At 37.1% G+C, this 22,387-nt stretch overlaps 1 protein-coding gene and 1 long non-coding RNA gene across 18 annotated transcripts in view; one reads left to right on the top strand and one right to left on the bottom strand.

Annotated features, from left to right (window-relative positions):
• The window catches only part of LOC127844207 (repressor of RNA polymerase III transcription MAF1 homolog), a 505,514-nt gene that overhangs the window by 131,391 nt on the left and 351,736 nt on the right, over positions 1 to 22,387 (top strand). The window lies entirely within an intron of this gene.
• LOC127844216 (uncharacterized) lies at positions 1,380 to 12,843 on the bottom strand. Its single transcript, XR_008032624.1, has 3 exons — positions 12,738 to 12,843; positions 12,101 to 12,182; positions 1,380 to 1,575 (listed from the first exon to the last, which is right to left on the bottom strand). It is a non-coding gene; the product is annotated as an uncharacterized LOC127844216 (long non-coding RNA).

The raw sequence follows: 22,387 nt of genomic DNA, 5'->3' as shown, positions 1-22,387 counted from the left end.
TCAATATGCATACACAAACTGATTCTTTATTCTTTATAATTAAGAATCTCACAAACTCGGAATGTCAAGATGTGTTCATGTTTGATGCTTTGTACCACGAAGGGTCTTATGAAAGACATATTATAAAATTAATTACATGTACATCATGTATTACTTTTGATAATGTAACATCTTGCCAAATTAATTATGTTTGGCTTGGGTCGGTACTTGTTGTTGAATGAATTGAATGCTGCCATAGAAAAAATCAATGTTGTAATTATTGTATTAATACAGTTATACATGAGCTTGAAACGAAAAAACACGATTCCTTGCTTATTACTGAAAAAGAAAATGCTCCTAGTATATATGTGATTATTTTTTGTCTGATTGTTTATGATGTTCTGAAAATGTAATTAAGGAACAAGATTTAAATAACGAGATAAATTTTCATCTAGTAAATCAGCATCTTTAACTTGTGTCACCAACATCACCCGTGCTTTTTTCAACAACTAGCACAATATTGAAATTGATTCGGTGGTTAATGTGTGACGCAAACTTCTGGGGAATTTAAGCTTAGATCTTAAACATGATAAAGAGGCCTTTTCAAGATTGTGGCATGTATTGAAGTTTGTCATTAAATGCTTTAAATTGATAAATGTAAGCATCGGTTCTAAAAGCTCCAGTAAAAAAACAATAATAGCATTAAAGAAAAAAGTAACCCTCAACTGGACTCGAATCACTGACCCTTTGAGCTCTGGAGTAAAAGTCTATCGTTTAGATCACTCGGCCATCAGTGCTGAATGGGTGATGTATTTTATACTTTATATAAGTAATACTCGTAGTATCACAAACTAAAACGTCAACAACAGAACCCTCTAAATCATTCAATAGTTTCGCGTTGCAACGCTTTATAATGTTCAGGTTTTTAAATCGTCAAAAGATGCATATAATGGATATTTTAGAGCATGGTAAACGTTCAGAATTACCCACAAATATCATAACTACAACAAACATTTGCGAATATGAAAAAAAATTCAAATTTTGTCAATTTACTTAAAGTGAAAAAGCCCCCTTTAAACCTAAACAAACTGGATGTAGGCTGAGAAATCACTAAATGAGTCATGTTCTGAGAAAACTGGGCATAATGCGTGTGCAATCCGCACAGGCTTATAAGGGACGACACTTTCCGCTTTTATGACATTTTTCGTTTCAATGAAGTCTCTTCTTAGCAAAAATCCAATTTAGGTGGAAAGTGTTGTCCCTGATTAGCCTGTGCGGAATGCACAGGCTAATCTGGGACGACACATTACGTGCATGCATTAAGCCCAGTTTTCTCAGAACGCGACTCAAATTGTTAAAAATATCCCCCATAGAAAGATGAACAAAAATTGATAATTTTTTTAATTCCTCTTAATGTTTTATAATTCATTAGATCAAAACGATTGACCGACACAAAGAAAAACAAAACTTATGATATTAAATTGAAAATTGACGTCATCTTTTCTCATGAACTATTCAGGTTGATCAGGATCATCATCGTGTTTTGTACTGGAACCACACCATGTACAATCAGATCTCTTCTGTCTAATTATGTCCCTGCAATGGATAAAAAGCAGCATTTTAAATAGAAAGATAACTACGAACCAGCAAGTTTATTGAATTTATTAAGGTATTGTTTAAAAAAAAACACACATAACTGTTGTGTTAAGAGCATATAGTATTACGAGGTGTATTTATTTATATTGTTACGTACCTCTGCTTTGAGGTATACCGTTTTAATGACTTGATTACTTATAGCTTTCAAATAGTTGTTAATATAGTGTTACGCTTGTTCCATCCGTTTTGAAATATGACACAAGTCCATAGTAAACATTTAAACAATAATTTATTCGTGCGAAGACAATAATCGCAATAAACTTCGTGCGAAGACAATAATCGCAATAAACAACCCGTTAGACAGCAACACAATGTAAGTGATTCCTAACCGTGTGTGTGTTTCAGAGTTTATTTACAGGTCCTACTGGCCTCTTCACGAGGTTACGGTAGCCCGACCTGCCCCTGTGACCTCTCAGGGGAAAAAGATTAATTTTAGAGTCAAAGTAGGTCAAATTTACCCCGGTTTCCCGGGTATTCGCCAAATACTTTAATTTTTTAAAGAGTTCGTTGCACGTTGGCCAATGAGACCTTAATGTGCTAGCTACCTAAAGGTGGTGATGAGGAGCGGATCCCGCCGAGCGTCCCGCACATTACTAATGTACAAGACACTCAACGCGATCCACATCCCAACACCACCCGGTACGTAGGACCCGGAACACACACACGTATCGCTCTCACACACCCACTCATTACGGGTGGCGCGTATGAGAGCGCCACGCCCGTGCGTTCCGGGTTCCTTGGTGGTGATCTGTGTATGGTTGTGTATAGTGTGTGGTATGTGATTGTTGTGCGTTTGTCTGGAGCGGAAGAGGAGGTGTCTGTCGGTAATTTAAGGTCGTCGGTCAGTCGTGAAGGGTTGTATATTGTTGCAGTTCCCAGATCGCAGAACCCGCCGCCCCCGCACAAGCGCATCCACGCCGAGCGAGCCCGAGCCCCCCCTCGCGCCCGCATACTGCCCCCGCCCGAGCACCCAACCGCCGAAGACCCCCGAGACAAGCACCCTCATCCACCCACTTGCTGCGCGCGACAACAAATCAGTCGAGAACCAACCATGGAGCCATCCAAAGCCCTATCCAGAGTCACCATCGTTCCTTCCCACCCGCCTGCCAACCATCCAGAACATGAATCAAGCTGGGATGTATTAATTTTGCTGTTATGTTGTATTTGCTTTTATGATTGGATAGGTAAAGTAAATAAATGATCTAAAAACTCCGTTGATATATCATATGATTTGTTTATGTTTGATGTTAATTTGTAAAACTCATGGTATTATAGATTATGTCCTGTGTTCTAGCTTTCATTTACCCAAGTGTGGTTGTTGTACTCTCCGCCCCATGAGAGGTGTTAGTGGGGGTTCGAGCAGGATACAGGAAACGCCCCGATTCCAGAGGCGCCCCTGGTTCTTTTAAGTGCCCGGTGTATAGCACCGATACACTGCACCCCCGTTTAACGTCCCTCGCGGAGGACATATTAGTACATAGTGTTAGTATTGGTGTTTATATACATGTGTAGTTCTGCTGTTTTGTACCATAGCTTGCGGTAACGTGGGCTCTCTCTGTTGTTATTTGGTATGTAGTTTGGATGTTATTGCGTAGGGCCGGCTAGTTTTTGAAAGATCATGTATACGATGATAGAAGAAGGGGACTATGTTTGTTTGATTGGGCCGAGATGACTAGTTCGTTGGGGGCAGACAATCTTTTTGTAAATTCTTTCTTATTGATGTGTTAAGTGTCTTGTGAGACTGTGGTGTTGTAAGGGCCAGACTAGTTTTGATAGGTCATTTATTTGATGAAAGAGGAGAGGGGCTGAGTTTGAGTAAATTTGGTATTAGGGAGAGCGCACACGTTAGTGTTTCTGGTTATAAAAGCAAAGACAGCATTCTTATGTGTTTGTGTAATATGCCAGGTTTAGAATTGTGGTCCGGTCTAGGGCATGTCGAGCTAAGGGCTCGAGCCGGCTACATAGGAACATTAAAGGTTAGTGTACCAATGAACTGCAAACAGTAATTATTTTCAGTATTTTTCAAGAGGGACGGCATGTAGCGTCTCTCGCTGAAGGCATATTAGTACATAGTGTTAGTAAGGTACATATAGAGATCTGCTGCCTTGTGTCATATGTTATAGTAGCTTGGGCACTCTCTGTTGCTTTTTTGGGTAATGGTTGTATGTTGATTTGAGGGTCAGACTAGATTTTTGACAGATCATGTATTAGATGATAGAAGAGAGGGACTGAGTGTGTGTAAATGGACCAAGATGACTATTTTGTTTTGTGGGCTTAGACAATTTCGAGATTTTCTTTCTTCTTTCTGAGGTGATTGCCTGTGGCACTGTGGTGTTGTGAGGGCCAGACTTTGTTTTTGATAGATCATTTATTTGATGATAGAAGAGATGGGCTGTGGTTATGGTAGTTTGGTATTAGGAGAGTGAGCGCTTTACTGGTTCGGGTTATGTATGATATCAGAGGCAGTAGTTCTATGTGCTATTGTGGCTATTTCAATGGTTAGTAAATAAATGGACTGCAATGAGTTATTCTATCTATACACTGAGAAACAAATATACTAACTATCATCACTTTTCTTTTTTTGGTAATCTTGGGTGGGTCGTGTCGACAGAGCCGCAGTGCGAAGAGGGGGCGTCTCACCACCCCAGCCGACACGCTCCATCCAACATTTTTTTTAAATATAATGCATATATAAAATGGTTTTGATATCTACATCTAAAGGGGTTGTACTGAAGGTTTCTCTATTGAGTTACCTGAGTGCGCACGTGATGCGGCTTCCGTCTCTGTGCGGAAGTGTAGTGTCTGCGTGCTTACCCCACTACAGGCGTCGTCGGCTGCTGCGTGCTGGGTGCAGCGGCAAAAATTTAAAATAACGAGGACCAGCACAGGGGGGGGAGGGTCTCGCGGAACCCGGATACTGTTAGCCCGATTTTTTGGTTTACAAAGGGGGGATTTAGATTTGTCCATATCTTTACATAGTGGTTACAGATGTTCGTTTTTATTTTTATCAAGCGTACCTATCCGTCATTGATTCTGGTAGCGTGCCCTTAGGGTTAAGATGCGTTTATGTTGTACGGTCGCGGTTGTTAACGAGACAGGCGGCCGATACATTATTTGGTTGACAGTTATATTCGGTACCGTAATCCCTTCCGTCGTTTTAGTAAGAGAGTGTTGTTGATGTTTTACTGGGTAGCTTGTCAGCCCTTGCCCGTCCGTGGCGTCGTCACAGGGCACAGACCAGGGGGCCCCACTGACACACAGGAGTGACCCGTTGGCTATGCCCTGCGACGAATAACTATAGGTCGGTTGTCATATCCGCGTTATGCTCAGGCCGTGATAGTACCGTAGGTTCACTCTGTGCTGGCCCGGGCGAGCAGCCCCAGTGACATACGGAAGTGACCGTCGTCCGTGCCCGCACAGAGGGCTCCCTTATGGCTATAGTCCACGGGCGGGGTCCGGCAGACAAGGTAGATGTTATGTAGTTACCTAAATGTGTGTTTTAGTCCGGCACCAGAACGCGCTTTCTTCGCACTTTTGTAAGTTACGCGATTTGTTTATACGCATATTTTTGCTATTACGGATAAGCCTAAGGAAGATAGTTTATGCAAGACGACTCTGGATAGTTAGTATGCCCTACTGTATGCTTCCCGGTAATTATACTAGGGTAGTATTTACAAAGTTAATGGCGTGTGACGCACAATAAGTCAGTTCTGCGTTCTTTCAGTGTTTATGTGTAAATAATACAATAAAAGTGTAAAAATGCTTCCAAAATGAGTGTTACTTAATGTAAACAAACTTCAATTTACTGGATTATTACTATAAAACATGTGATAACGACTAAAAGGTATTTACTTCGAAAAATGAATGACTCTTAACAAAAATTACGTCTATCCTAGATCTTGACTAAAACTCAACTGTTTTTACTTATTGTTTAATCTCATGACCAAAATTGGTCAGTGACCAAGATTCTGGTCAATGACCAAGATTCTGGGCAATGACCAAGATTCTGGTCATTAATGACCCGAATTCTGGGCACCAGTGACCAAAACTGGTCAGTCACGTGACTGACCAAAAATAATGACCCAGAAATTCGAACGTTTCATGACGTCGTTTACAAAACGTCATAACAATAAGACATATTGGCGCCTTATTTAGAAAAACAATGAAAATTACAAAGAATTAGACATGGAATTACTTTGATGTGATACATCTTCTTGCGACAACAAAGTTGAACTCTCAAACTGTCAAAGTGACATTCAGGAAAGGGAATTTCCCAGAATTCAATAAAACAAATGGCTACCAACATTACAAGGTGCCACTTGAAGCAAATAGGTAAATAGGTACATGTAAGCTGGCAGAAATTGTAAAATATTGAAATGTACTACTAAGAAACAAAATTCTATAACATGGATGGCTTACAACTAGATGAAAGTTCTGGTGATGTTTAGATTATATACATTCACTTGAGAAAATATGCCAATTGATTTATATAGTCACATAATGTCACCAGTACGAACAACTTCACAGTCCATGAGAAAAGGTAAGTGTTACTGTCACACCTGGGGTGTATCATTACCCCCCTCTTAATAAGGCAAAGCTCCTGCTGCCTTTTACTTATCATAATACACCACATACATATCAATAATTGCTCATCAGCGTACTTCATTGCATTAAAAATAAACAACAATAACAGATCAAAGTATTAAACTTATAACTTTGTGTATAACTGTTTACTGTACGAACTGATCATAGTGTATGGCAGTCTATTTAAATAACAGTCACTGTTCAGTGTACGAACTGATCATAGTAAACGGCAGATCATTTAAATAACAGTTACTGTTTAGTGTTCACTGTCTGTATGATCTTCTTAAACACACATTTAACTTCAATAAATATTTAACAGTAAATAACATAACATGTTTAATTGCAAACGCACTTATTACTCAAAAGTTAATGTCAGTGCCCAGCGTCTTTGTATGATTGGTATTTCCCGCTTGACTTTGACCGTCTCTCTTTCGCCAATGTTTCTTGGATGCCGCCCAGCTGCTTCGAGATTTTTGAGACCTCCTCCACCAGCGTTGCCATGGACCTCTGTGTGGACAGACCAACCTCCACAAGTTTTGCCACGGACCTCTGTGTGGACAGACTAACTTTCAGCTGCTCGTCCATTGCGCTTGATAAGGACCTCAAAACGTTCGCCGCGTTACACTGGCAAGTGGGACTGGGACTACCGGTACACTGGGTTGATGCCTCAATTCGCTGGACCTTATGCCGGATGCCTGAAGATTCTGCAAATGGCACTGGTAGTGGCCTTTTCAGAGCGACAGGGGTCATCGGTCTTGAGTCCCCTAGGAAATCCAGAAATGGACTTTCTTTCTCATCCAGCACAGGTGTGGACAGCGATGCAACGTACCTCGTTAGTGATCCAAAACCAGCTGATGGACACAATGGCTGGAAGGAGTTTTCTGCTGCTACTTCTGATGACATCATTTGGGCGTTAGTTGACTGCGCACCTTTGCTTTGAGGTATACCGTTTTAATGACTTGATTACTTATAGCTTTCAAATAGTTGTTAATATAGTGTTACGCTTGTTCCATCCGTTTTGAAATATGACACAAGTCCATAGTAAACATTTAAACAATAATTTATTCGTGCGAAGACAATAATCGCAATAAACTTCGTGCGAAGACAATAATCGCAATAAACAACCCGTTAGACAGCAACACAATGTAAGTGATTCCTAACCGCCAGCTTCCCGGTAATTATACTAGGGTAGTATTTACAAAGTTAATGGCGTGAGACGCACAATAAGTCAGTTCTGCGTTCTTTCAGTGTTTATGTGTAAATAATACAATAAAAGTGTAAAAATGCTTCCAAAATCAGTGTTACTTAATGTAAACAAAGTTCAATTTACTGGATTATTAATATAAAACATGTGATAACGACTAAAAGGTATTTACTTCGAAAAATGAATGACTCTTAACAAAAATTACGTCTATCCTAGATCTTGACTAAAACTCAACTGTTAACTGTTTTTAATTACTAACATATTTTTTCATTTGATTTCCAGAACTGGAAATTAATGTCCCATGTCTTTGGTGGATCGATTCGTCTGACATCCGGTTTGGAGTGGATCGTCTGATACCTCTGGTGGCATGGCCCAAACGACATCCTGCGTGAAGAAGATCGTCTGATACCACTGGTGGAATGGCCCCGGGCATGAAGAGGCTCGCATTGCCTGGGATCTGTCGTCTGTCCTCGCTCAGTGCGTCATGGATCACAGTCACATTCAAAATTGATATCAAGCATCAACAGAGATACCATTTTACTACTGATCCTTGTTTCATTGACATTATAATCATGACAAGAACAGTCACTTGGTTCGTTTGTGTAGTTAGGCAATGATAGTGATCGACCGTCGCGACTTGTGATGAATTTCTTCTTTACTCGTACCAGCCTACTAACCCAAGGTGAAGTTCTTTTGTGGCCCACATAATTCTTTTTGGTGACCTCTTCCGCATTTACAGCTACGTTGGAATAGATTAAAAGCGCCCGACGATACAATTGCTTAGCTGGAGCGGCATCCTTTTTGTCGATGGTATGTTGGATTACTTCCAGCTTACCAGATTCATGTCCTTGGCTCTGCGTTACATCAATCCTTCTAATGCTCAGTTCTTTCGCATCATCGTCGCTCTCTTTATCAACGACGACACTCACCACGCTATCAATTCGTTCTGCACGTGCTATTTCGGCATCCTGCTTCAGCATTGCTTCTTCAGGGAACGGATTCATAAGCCCCACCTTGCAAGTAGGGGCTGAGTTGATGTTTACTAATGTTGCAGCCAAAACTAGACCGTACCGCTCTCGGAACATATCAGTGGCTTCAATGATAAAGTCAGGCTTCCCTCCGTCATCAGCCTCTTCTCTTTCCACATACACTTCTATTACAGCTTCTGAGTTCCCTGGAACTAGCACATCGTCTGCAACAGTTACCTTTCGCATTTGCCTCAGCCTTTTCTGTATACAAGGTATTTCTTTGCCATCTAAAGAAATTATACTGCCACTCAAAATGATATCTGCTGGACTCACAGCGTTCCCCAACACGTCATAGCCCAACAGCACGTCATCTTCTATGTCGGCTACTATAGCTTCTTGAAGCCTCTTGACTGGTCCAAGCTGCATTCTGAAGGCTCCTCGACCCATTACCTTAATGGGCATACCCCCAGCTCCCCGCAAACCAATGGCACCAGTTAACTTTGGCTTCTCACTCTCTCTAAGCCGATTAAAGATCCTCGAAGACACAATAGTTTTCGAGGCACCAGTGTCAGTAGTAAAAACGACAGGGGTATCTTCCACTGTACCCTCAATGTACAGGCCATCCCCATAGTCCCCATAGTTACAACTGCTCACTGGCTCTGTCGCTGTTGTGGTTTCCTTTTGGCCCTCCAATACTAGATCATTTACATGGACCTCCCTTTGGCCGCAAGGGCTGGTCCTTTCCTGTTTAAAGGCTTCTGTTTTTCATCAGCTGTTCTGTTAAAACCGTTCTTTTGCTCTTGATTTGGGCATTCCCTTGCATAGTGTCCCTTCTGTTGGCATCTAAAGCAAGTCACATCTTTCTTGAAGTTTCTCTTTTGAGGTGTGTTTCGCTCTGCCTCTAGTTTTTCGATCCTCGTCGATAGCTCTTTTATTGTAGATGCTTCGCTTTTGCTGTCATCTTCGTTTTTTACTCGCGAAGGATTTGTTTTTGCATCTGCCCCCTTAATTGCGAAAGCCTTTTCTGCCTCGTCTGCAACGGTACTATCATAATCGTCGTGTTCAGTTCTCCTGGCATTATAACGGTTTCGTCTTTCAGCTTTGTTTGAACCCCGGATTTCTATCAGGTTCACGGCAAAATAAACCGCCTCATCTATATTCCGCGGTTCTTTGTTAAACTCCACCTCGAATTTGACGTCGTCGTCGTTTAGTCCATCTAGGAATCTTCGTACAAGATCTTCGTCCCTAGTACGCCGATCTCTCCAGCCATGAGCCTTGTCATAGAGTTGCTTTAACCCCGCTGCATACTCTTCGAGAGTCTCGCCATGTCGTTGCGACCTTCGGCTGAACTTTGACGCAAAAGAGCGTGGCGTTTCGAGGACACGGAAACGGCTGTCTAATTCTTCCACGAAAGATTGATAGTCATTTAGCAAATTTGGGGAGAGTTGCGAGAATGCAAACTGGGCTGCCAAACCTTCGAGTCTGGGTAGAAACTGGTCCAGCATTTCGTCTTGGCTCCAATTGTTCCTTTTTGCGATCGCTTCAAACTGCGATATCCAAGTCACCCAGTCCTCTTTACCACTAAATGATGCCATCTTTACATGTGGAAGTCTTCGCTGCTGATTTGGACGATGACCATCCATGTAGACAGGAGTCTGGTACTCGTATCTGCCACGGGCATTTTCGCACCTAGTATTTGAAACCCCAGGTTGCGCATACGGCTGTCCATTGTCAGTTTGCCGTTCGTAATTACGGTCAATCACAAAGCCGTTGTTAAGAAACCGCGGCGCTTGCGGTTCCGGCTGCGACTCCCTCACGTCGGGCACTCTGTTGCCAACTCTAGAATCAACCCGGCTATCACCCGCACTACGTAGATCATCATCTAGATCACCCACACGCATGTGTACCGTCGCAACAAATGTGTTGTTGTTCGCGTTGTTAGCAGTTGAAGATGTAGTACCCCCCCCCTGCTTCCTTCAGCTGCTTTAACTCCACAACGACATCACGCAAAACGGAAGCCATATTCGACATTTGATCGTGTAGCGCTCATACCCCGTCGTCAAGTACATGTTGGATTCCGTACGCGACCTCCGCGTCCGACTCAGGTGTGTCTTCATCGCCACGAGCCGACGAACCACTTCCGTCACGGAAGGTTACCTCACTGTCTACCGCCCTCGGATCACTCATATTTGACTTTTACGATCGTAATAAATTATTGTATAAAATAACACTTTCAACCCACTGTTTGCACTTTGTTTTTTTGAAATTACTAGTACGTTTATTTAAAACATATGTCTACATTCGTGTGAACGCGCGTAACAACAGTCCGATGTTTGACCCGAAAAAAGTGACTATTGTATATGACAAATGGTAGCGTAATAAAAAGTAACAATTTTCACTTTAAACGTAGATAAGCGTCGGATTCATATCGCTGGATTGAGTTTAAAACTTCAATCCCACCGCTGCCACCAAAAATGTTACGTACCTCTGCTTTGAGGTATACCGTTTTAATGACTTGATTACTTATAGCTTTCAAATAGTTGTTAATATAGTGTTACGCTTGTTCCATCCGTTTCGAAATATGACACAAGTCCATAGTAAACATTTAAACAATAATTTATTCGTGCGAAGACAATAATCGCAATAAACTTCGTGCGAAGACAATAATCGCAATAAACAACCCGTTCGACAGCAACACAATGTAAGTGATTCCTAACCGCCAGCTTCCCGGTAATTATACTAGGGTAGTATTTACAAAGTTAATGGCGTGTGACGCACAATAAGTCAGTTCTGCGTTCTTTCAGTGTTTATGTGTAAATAATACAATAAAAGTGTAAAAATGCTTCCAAAATCAGTGTTACTTAATGTAAACAAACTTCAATTTACTGGATTATTACTATAAAACATGTGATAACGACTAAAAGGTATTTACTTCGAAAAATGAATGACTCTTAACAAAAATTACGTCTATCCTAGATCTTGACTAAAACTCAACTGTTTTTACTTATTGTTTAATCTCATGACCAAAATTGGTCAGTGACCAAGATTCTGGTCAATGACCAAGATTCTGGGCAATGACCAAGATTCTGGTCATTAATGACCCGAATTCTGGGCACCAGTGACCAAAACTGGTCAGTCACGTGACTGACCAAAAATAATGACCCAGAAATTCGAACGTTTCATGACGTCGTTTACAAAACGTCATAACAATAAGACATATTGGCGCCTTATTTAGAAAAACAATGAAAATTACAAAGAATTAGACATGGAATTACTTTGATGTGATACATCTTCTTGCGACAACAAAGTTGAACTCTCAAACTGTCAAAGTGACATTCAGGAAAGGGAATTTCCCAGAATTCAATAAAACAAATAGCTACCAACATTACAAGGTGCCACTTGAAGCAAATAGGTAAATAGGTACATGTAAGCTGGCAGAAATTGTAAAATATTGAAATGTACTACTAAGAAACAAAATTCTATAACATGGATGGCTTACAACTAGATGAAAGTTCTGGTGATGTTTAGATTATTTACATTCACTTGAGAAAATATGCCAATTGATTTTATATAGTCACATAATGTCACCAGTACGAACAACTTCACAGTCCATGAGAAAAGGTTAGTGTTACTGTCACACCTGGGGTGTATCAATATTACTGAATTCAGCGTTATTTTCATTTTATGTATAGGAATGAAATAAACTTACGCATTCTTCACAATATCAACGCCGTCATTAAATATTGGAATTGCTAGTATGGCATCAGCGTGGGCTTCTATTGGCGCACCATCTACATGTATTGTCATAAAATAAATACTATAACGATATGGAAAATAACACTCAAATCTTAAAATATTGTTTACATGCACAAAATTAACCCAGTTATAAGAACTGAAAATAAATTGAAGAATTATGGCGAGGAAGTAATATTTTGCACAGCCATTTCGTAAGATACTATTTAATTTCACCAGACTTGTATTATAACGTTCACCTAGCTATGCCATGCACATATTAGACTGGAAATGCGTTTTTTTACATATATATATATATATATATATATACACAATAAAATCAAATATGTTAAAACTTAACATTATATTGTATTGGTTATGTTCAATTCGTATGTCATGGTAAAAAAATATAACAATGGCAGTATCATGTTATTATATATTTGATACATTTGTAATTAAATCCAAATTACCAATTCTGTTTAAGTTTACGTGTATTGACCTCAATATTTATGGGAAATATTCTTTGAACTAGTAACTTTCAACAATACAGCTGACAAACAAATTGTGTTTACATATAAGAATATATAATTTATCTTAAATTAATCTTAACATACCGAAATTGCGGATTAATCCCATAGACAACGCCAAAAAACAGACGGTGATAAGAAGGCTTGACATTGTTCAACTGTCGACGTTTCAAGACAACAGATTTTTATGATGTCTTATTGGCGTCGCACTGAAGTGCGGCGACTAGTATGCAATACGTTTTATTTTCGCTTATGGGAGGAGAAGTTATTTTACGGATCAATGTATATATTTTTGTTGTCAGAATATCTTGCATAGTGGTGATTTTTTGTGTAGATTTTTTTTTTTTTAAATTCAATATAATACATACAATGTATACATGTATATTATCATACAACATAGTGGTTGTACAAAGAAATTAAGTTCAGACATGTTATACAAGATATGCTAATATATATTTTTTTAAAGAGAAAAAAAAGAACAACAGAAGAATAGTTATGAAAAATGATGAGTTGTATAAAGTCGGAAGAAAGCATACTGGACTTGTGTGTTTTGTTGTATATTCACAATGATCTTATAAGATGGAAAAAAAATATATACAAAAATATTTTAGAAATATAAACTAACATTAGAGTGATATGTAGTTAAGTGGACAAACATTATAAGAATTTAATCCGATTCCATTTTGTTCAAAGATTTGTAATGTGTCATTACGGAGGGCTATTTCTTTCTCAATCTGGATTTTTAGTTTAAGACTATTGACAAAACAATTAAAATTTGGTACTTGTTTTTTGTACTTCATGTTAAAGATAAAATATTTCATCAATATAAGAATAACATTCACAATATTATTACAGTCTATTGATTTCAATGAGTAAATTCCGAAACTTACATTTAAGAAAGATAGTTTAACGTTTAGTTGCTGTTGTTCAAGAAAAGATACTAATTGATTCCAAATAGGCTGGATGTGTTTGCACTCCCAAAAAAGATGTTCTATAGTTTCGATGTTTTCACCGCAGAAGTCACACAGATTTGAGTTAGATAATTTACATTTAAAGAGATATTTAATTGTAGCTATAATTCTATGGATGTATTTATATTGAAAATTTCTCAGTGTGCTTTCAATAGTTGCTTTATATGGCATGGTAAATATGTGTTTCCAATTAAGTTCATGTTCTCCGAAAAGGGCTTGCCATTTATTTTGGGTTTTGGAGTTTTCTGTAGGTTTTTTTAATTTGCAGTGTGTAAAATATTTTATTCGGTTTGTTTTTTCTTCCAAGTATGTTTTCTACGAATGTTGTTTGAGTACATGGTGTATTATTTGTATTGATTTCAGATTTAATATGCATGGGTATGCTTTTGATTAGTGTGTAGTACTTCAGAAAATTATTTGAAGGTATTCCGTATATGTAGCATATATCGTCAAAAGAGTAGAAATCCTTGATTCTGTAGTCATATAATTGGTCGACATATTTAATTCTTCGTTCAAACCAATCTTTATAGAAAAACGTCTTATTGTTTGAAGTTATGTCTTTATTGTTCCATAAAATAGTTTTACTGCTGGTTTTGGTTTCTAGGTTATGAGTGACATCACTCCATGCTGATAGAACATCAGACAGAAATATGTTTTTGTTTGCAATTTCATGTAAGATAGTATTGCTGATGTTACATTCAAAGAGTAAGGAGTCACCATATTGTTTTAGGATTTTCTGGTAGAATAATTTCCAATTACTCGTATTGGTATTATCTAGGTATCTTTTAACCCAGCTGCATTTGATTGCATTCAAGAATGAGTCAATGTTCGTTAATTGAATACCTCCATTTTCTACAGATTGAATTAACTGAGTTCGTTTTATTTTATCAGGATTACCGTCCCATATGAAATTAAATATTGCTGATTTTATATCGTTAATAACATCATTTGGTGGATTTGGGAGAACTGTTAATACATAAATTAGTTTAGGAAGTGCAAATGTTTTCAATACTGTGTTTTTTCCGATTAGTGTAAGTTTACGGTGATGCCATGATTTTAAGCAGTTTTTGAAATTCTGTAATTTAGGTAGTATGTTTTTAAGAACTGTATCCTTTTCATTATTTGTGAAAGTAATTCCTAACGTTGTGGCTTCATCGGATGGCCAATTAAATTTCATTTCTTTTTTATATACGACATTACTTTGTTTTAATTTACCTACTCGTAGCACAGTACATTTACTTTTGTTTAGTTTAAGACCCGATGTCATTCCGTAGATGGTTAGTGACTCTATTAGGTTATGGAAAGAATCGTAATTGTCGTGTAAGAAATAAGTTGCATCGTCAGCAAATAGGGACTGTTTGATATCTTCATCAGGATCTAGTGATATGCCTTTTATGTGTTTATTTGATTGGATGTGATGTGATAGATACTCGATGCAAATAATGAATAGCGATGATGAGAGTGGACATCCTTGTCGAACCCCTCGTTCGATGTTAAAACTATTTGAAAAGAAGCCATTGTTAATGATTATACTGTTAATATCGGTATAGAATAGTTTAACCCATTGAATGAGACTTTCACCAAAGTTCATATTTTCTAAGCAAGAGAACATAAATGAATGATCGAGTGAATCGAATGCCTTTTCAAAATCTGCAAAGAATATAAGACCAGGATTGTTTGAATTGTTAAAATAGTTTATGCATTTTTGGATAAGACGAACGTTTTCACCAATGTAACGTCCTTTTATGAAACCAGATTGAGATTTTGAAATGATTGATGGTATTAATTTTTGTATTCTGTTTGCTATACTTTTAGTTGCAATTTTATAATCATTATTTAGTAAACTTATCGGGCGCCAGTTTGATAAGGATTCTAAGTTTTTTCCAGGTTTTGGAATAAGTGATATAATACCTTGTTTTTGTAGCGTAGTTAAGTTTTCGTTGTTAAATGAATAGTTAAGTGAATTAATTAGATGTGTTTTTATATCATTCCAGAATATTTTATAAAATTCGATTGTGATGCCATCAGATCCTGGGCTTTTGTTATTTTGCATATCTTTTAGGGCTAATCCACATTCATATTCATTAAGTAATCCGTCGCACAGTTGTTTTTCCTCTTGGTTTAAAGCGTGATGTGTATTTTTAAAAAGGGTGTTATTTTCAACATTTTTTCGTGTATAGAGTGTTTCGAAAAATAAACGTTGTTATTCTAGTATTTGAGTCATGTTTGTTATATCTTTGCCATTGACTACTATTTTGTGTACAGTTTTTTGTTGACTTCTACGTTTTTCAATGTTTGCGAAGTATTTTGTATTTTTTTCATTGTGTTCAACATGCTGTGCACGCGCTCTTAGTATTATTCCATTGAGATGTGTATGATAAATTCCGTCTAATATTTGTTTTTTTTAAAGTTATTTCATTTTCAATGTCGGTGGTATCATTTGTGTTTGTTTGATGCAATTGTTTTTCAAGTGTTTCAATGGTTTTGATGGTTTCAGTTTCAAGTTTGTGTGTTTCTTTACGTTTAAATGATGTGTATCTAATTGTTGTGTTACGTATATTTCCTTTAATTACTTCCCATAAGGTGTTTGGGTTTGCATCTTTATTATTTTGAACTGTATTTAATATTTCCTGTTTTATTTGTGTTTGATATTGTGTATCCAATAAGATGCTGTTGTTAATTTTAAAGTATCCTGGGCCTCTTTCAGGTTGTATATTGTGCAGTTTAAGTTCAACTATAGAGTGGTCAGTCATAAATCCTGGTTTTATGTTACATGTGTCAATAATGTTGCAAAGAGATTCAGATATTAAAAAATAGTCTAATCTACACAATATTGTTGGTTTTGTGTTTGAGTGCCAGGTGAATTTGCTTTCGTTTGGGTATACTGTACGCCAGATATCTATCATATTGTAGTTTTCAATTATGTTATTTAAAATGTTTCTATTTTTAGGATGAGTATAAATGTTTCCATTCTTTTTATCTAATAATGGGTTCAGGACAGTATTGAAATCACCGCCGATTATAATATTTTTATCTTGGTTACTAATTATAAAGGATTGTAATGTTTCGTAAAATGCGGAATCATCTATGTTGGGACCGTAAACGTTGATTAATGTTAGTTCTGTTTCATGTATTTTGATATCTATACTTGCTAGTCTGCCAATTATTATTTCGTTAAGGTTATCAACTGTGATCCCTATGTTACGTTTTATCAGAAAGGCAATGCCTTGTTTATTAGTACATTGTCCACTGAGGTAGATATCCCCGTCCCATTTATTTTTTAAGGTTTGCGCTAAAGTGTGTGTCAAGTGACTTTCTTGTAATAAGCATACCTTTTTTTTTTCGTCTAACCATTTGAAGATTTTTATGCGTTTATCTTTGCTGTTTAGCCCTTTTACATTTAAAGTACATAGCTTGATCATTTAAAAAAGGGTGATGTAAATGATAATGTATGTGTGCTTGTCCAGTTAGTTTCTATTTGAAAACGTGTCCAGTTGGTTTCTATTATAAGAAGTAAGATGTCTACACAAACAAACAAAATTAGAAAACAAAAATAAGGGATACAAAAGGATGAATATTCCATAAAAAAGAAGGAGTAAAAAAAATAATCATAAATGTGAGATTATAACAATAATAAACGACTGGTCTCCTATAGAGACGTAAAAAGCGCATTTCCTTACACTGGAAATACACAAACAAATTGAATTAGTGATCTGAGATACAAAAAGTATATATGTATAACACCGTAGATTATATGGTAGCTTATAGTAATAATAATAATAATAATTTTATAGCATACATGAACATGCTAGTCCTTTTCTTTCTTTTTTTTTATCCTTTCGTTTTTGCTCCCATATAGACCGCGACAGTTCAACGACGCAATATTTATATCATTCATTGACAAAAATAGGTGGCATTAAAGGGGCCTTTTCACAGATTTTGGCATTTTTTTTAACTTATTCATTAAATGCTTTATATTGATAAATGTAAACATTGGATCATAAAAGCTCCAGTAAAAAATCAAGAAAAAAATAAAAAAAAGGAAAAGAACATTGCCCGGAGCAGGTTTCGAACCAGTGACCCCTGGAGTCCTGCCAGAGTCCTGAAGTAAAAACGCTTTAGCCTACTGAGCTATTCCGCCGAGTACACATTTTTGACGTATTTTATACCTTATATAAGCAATCTTCGTAGTTTCACAAAATTTAAGGACAAAAACAGAACTCTCCAAATTATTCGATCGTTTCGCGTTGCAACGCTTTATAATTTTTTTGGTTTTAAAATCGTCAAAAGATGCATATAATGGCTATATTAGAGCATGATTAATGTTCAGTATTACTGTTTCCTCACAAATATCATAACTAAAACGAAAAATTACGAATCTGAAACAACTTTTTTCAATTTTGTCAATTTACCAAAGCGGGAAAAGAATTCTGTCAACATCGTATAAATGTAGGTAGTGATCTGAAAAAAACACGTATATATGACACCGTTCAATGGATGATGACTCTTTGAAAAAAAAATCACTGTATAGCGAAAGTCGTTTTCTACCTAATATATAGCATTATAAGTGTACGTATCCTGGTTTCCATGTGATGTAGAATTATATTCAAAAATTAAAAAAGAGTCGATCAACTAACGTACTGCTATCGACATCAACATTTAACTAGTTACACGTAGCCATGTGTGTTGGGGGGAGGGGGTATGTGGGTGTGTGCGAGCTTGTTGTGTGCGTGTGTTGTGCTGTTACGGGTTTGTGTGTGTAAGCGCATGTTTGTGTATGCGTGTGTGCGCGCATGCGTGTGTGTGTATGTGCTTGTGTGTATGTGTGTGTGTGTGTGTGTGTGTGTGTGTGTGTGTGTGTGTGTGTGTGTGTGTGTGTGTGTGTGTGTGTGTGTGTGTGTGTGTGTGTGTGTGTGTGTGTGTGTGTGTGTGTGTGTGTGTGTGTGTGTGTGTGTGTGTGTGTGTGTGTGTGTGTGTGTGTGTGTGTGTGTGTGTGTGTGTGTGTGTGTGTGTGTGTGTGTGTGTGTGTGTGTGTGTGTGTGTGTGTGTGTGTGTGTGTGTGTGTGTGTGTGTGTGTGTGTGTGATCGCGTATGTATCCGCACGTGTGTGTGCGCGTGCGTGCATGTGTGTGTGCATGTTTGAGTGTGTGCGTGTGCTGGTTTTACTTTGCGTGCGCGCGAGCGTGTGAGTTATGGGCATGCGTACGTGTATATGTTTGTGCGTTTTTGCGTGTTGGTTTTTGCGTGTGTGTATGTTGTTATAATTATTAAGCGTTGATTACAATAATAACTAAATAAATATGGCTATTGTAATTACAAAATATTGTTAATATCAAGAGACACATGCTCTATAAGAAAAACAAATGATTTGTATGGTAAAGCTGTAAAATAACAGATGTACACAGGTACTTTTTCACATCCGTCTCTTTGTCGATCCAAATATACGAAAACGAAATGTGCTTAGATCGACTGACGGATACTCACGCGTTTATTAAATAAAGGGAGACTTGTTAGAAGTTATCTACGTTTGGAATGTAAATCTCATATTTTATTCAGTCTGTATCCGGCCGTCAGTTAATCTAGTTCCGAAAAAAATATGAACTAGACTAACCACCGGATGTGTTAATACTAAACTATCAAAGTTATGAGCGTTAAACTCTCAGTAGGAAAGTTGTATTTGGTAAATAAAGAGTTCGAATACTTTTAATTATGTGAACATCTGTATACCATGCCTTTAAAGTGTACCTGTAATAATAATAAAGCACAGTAATACTACTGGAAAAGTATCTTGAAGAAACTAACAACAACATGGAAAACAAAAAGAAAACATACGTAAATAAATATATATGTAAGTGTACTGGATGTATTCAGTACAATAGTTGGCAGGTCCCATGACAGGAAGAGAATGATCTGAAATTATAGAATCAATAATTATGAAGCTATATCAGTCTTTAATTATGTGAGGAATCTTCAATTGGCCCATTTAACCGCTTCCAAATAAAGTATAAAAAATCATTTTATTCTAGGTAATGTTAAAGGGGCCTTTTCACAGATTTTGGCATTTTTTTAGCTTATTCATTAAATGCTTTATATTGATAAATGTAAACATTGGATCATAAAAGCTCCAGTAAAAAATCAAGAAAAAAAAATAAAAAAAGGAAAAGAACATTGCCCGGAGCAGGTTTCGAACCAGTGACCCCTGGAGTCCTGCCAGAGTCCTGAAGTAAAAACGCTTTAGCCTACTGAGCTATTCCGCCAATACACATTCATGACGTATTTTATACCTTATATAAGCAATCTTCGTAGTTTCACAAAATTTAACGACAAAAACAGAACTCTCCAAATTATTCAATCGTTTCGCGTTGCAACGCTTTATAATTTTTAGGTTTTAAAATCGTCAAAAGATGCATATAATGGCTATATTAGAGCATGGTTAATGTTCAGTATTACTGTTTCCTCACAAATATCATAACTAAAACGAAAACTTACGAATCTGAAACAACTTTTTTCAATTTTGTCAATTTACCAAAGCGTGAAAAGATCCCTTTAAATAGGAAGATAGAAGTGGGGCTATTGATTTATTTAGGTAGTAAGACTTCGCATTTTATTAACATATAAACATAGAATGAAAACAAAGTTTGTTTAAATGAAATGATGCCATGTAGCATGGTGTAAAAGCTGAACTATTAACACTTAGAGCATTATTTCTACAATTTGAATATTTATATTGTAAACAGTATTTAAGTAATCGTACTATTAAAAAAAATATGCACGATACTCTAAAGACAGATAGATTAAATAGACTATACATGTATACTAGTAACAGGCGTATATTGTTTTTCTTTGAAAAGGCAAATCTTAACAGTTATTATGCGTTATGCTACTAGGACATTCATCGATGTAATATTTGCTTTAAAAAAGAAAACACGCATCAAATATATTCAATATAAATTATTTTCTATAATCGAATCACAGTTCTTGAGAACAGAAATCTAAATATACCATACAAACAATAATTATGTACTTTCCATAAACGAATCACAGTTCATGAGAACAGAAATCCAAATAAACCGTACAGACAATATTCATGTACATATCAAGAAAATATTTCATTTAGACATGTAACAGGTGTGAGGGTTCAGTTTTATATAAAATACTAACTATTCCAAAATTCTATAAAAACACTTTATAAAATGTTTAATATAAGTAGATCACTGGCTGTTCAATTCTTGGAGAAAAAAAAACACTAAATATTTCTATTATCATAACATTTATCATCAAAAATACCTTACTGAAAGGATCGGGAAACAAACACTATCCTGTTTACATATATAAAGTATACTCCCTCTTAAGTGGGTTTGCTTTTTCTCTGCGATACGTTCATTGCGGAAATGTGTACATTTTTTTAATTTTATGGCAATGTTTTGAATGAGGTAACAACATACGAATGTATACACAATTCCCATTTCAAATAGATAAATTAAGTTATACTGTAAATTGCACGCAGTTTTTGGGGATATGAATAAATCTTAACAAGTTTAATAGGTACGTGTTTTATGATATCCGATGGTTGTTAAGAATGTGATTATTAGTTTGTGACAAAAATTAATAGCTGTCTATAGGTAATGGTTCGTGCGCCAAGTAAATGTGTGTTTGTGTAAGTGTACGGATGCATGCGCGCGTGTGTGTGCCTGCGTACTTACATGCGTGCGTCTATATGGTAGCATGCGTCTGTGTGGTGTGTGTGTATTTGTGTGTGTTACAAATTACATTTAACTTACAAAAACACAGCTACATGTGATATCACAAAAACATACTTTCTAAAGGGAAAATACACATTGGGTTCTACAGGGTATCTATAGAAAGAGAGAGTTTAATGTCCGGGTCCAGAGTTATCGCCCCTATTTTATTGATTGTGTTCTGTTGGTCGATCTTGAGCTGCTGCCATTTGACACTTTTCGGGCGTAAGTTGTATTGTTTGTCGCATGCTTTTTGTTTGGCCATGCCTTTGCCAGCCAGAGTTTGTATTTATCAAATGTCACTAGCTCGTTACGGTCTTGTCCCCGATAGCGTACGAAAAGTTTCCCGTCGCGGGACCAGGCCTTCTCCACCAACTCAGGTTCTTTGAGACGTAATGAAGCCAGAACTTCTGCATTCATCTTTGTCAGGTCTTCATTAATGAAGATGCCAGTATTCTTTAGACGATTGGCACGCTTCATTATTTCGATTTTCGTTTGGCGCCTGACGAGTTTTACAATGACTGGCCTTCATTTATTCTCTGCATATTTTCCGAGGCGATAGGCAATATCGATATCTTTGGTCTCGAGTTGAATGCCTAGCTTGTCATTTAACATTAAGACCGTTTCGTCGGCCACGGCCATTGACGACTGTTGGTCCGAATCATTGGAGAGGCCAGTAATGCGAATGCTGTTTCTCCGGCCATATTGTTCAAGATCATTTTGACCGGATGTTTGGCTGCACTCTGTATCGTATTGCAATTTTTTCAGGCAATCGATTTCACTCTTCTGTTCCTTAATTATTTTGTGTAATGAGTCTATTTCGTTTTTAGTTTCAAAAACGCTACTTTCCAGTATTTCAAGTTTTTTTAAAACACTTCCTAAAAACTTTTCCTTTATTTCTTCAAGAGTTTCCTTTATTATGGTTTTGATTAGAAAAGTGTCATTTTTTGTAAGCACGTTTGTTAGCTTGGAGCTAATTTCATCGAGACGTTTTCCGATTAATGTTTCCGTGTGCTCGGTCACGGTT

Source organism: Dreissena polymorpha, chromosome 9, assembly GCF_020536995.1.
Source record: "Dreissena polymorpha isolate Duluth1 chromosome 9, UMN_Dpol_1.0, whole genome shotgun sequence".
In the NCBI taxonomy this organism is placed as follows: Eukaryota; Metazoa; Mollusca; class Bivalvia; order Myida; family Dreissenidae; genus Dreissena; species Dreissena polymorpha.
Note: the sequence above shows the minus strand (reverse complement) of the source record. Positions and strands in the feature narration are given on the sequence as shown.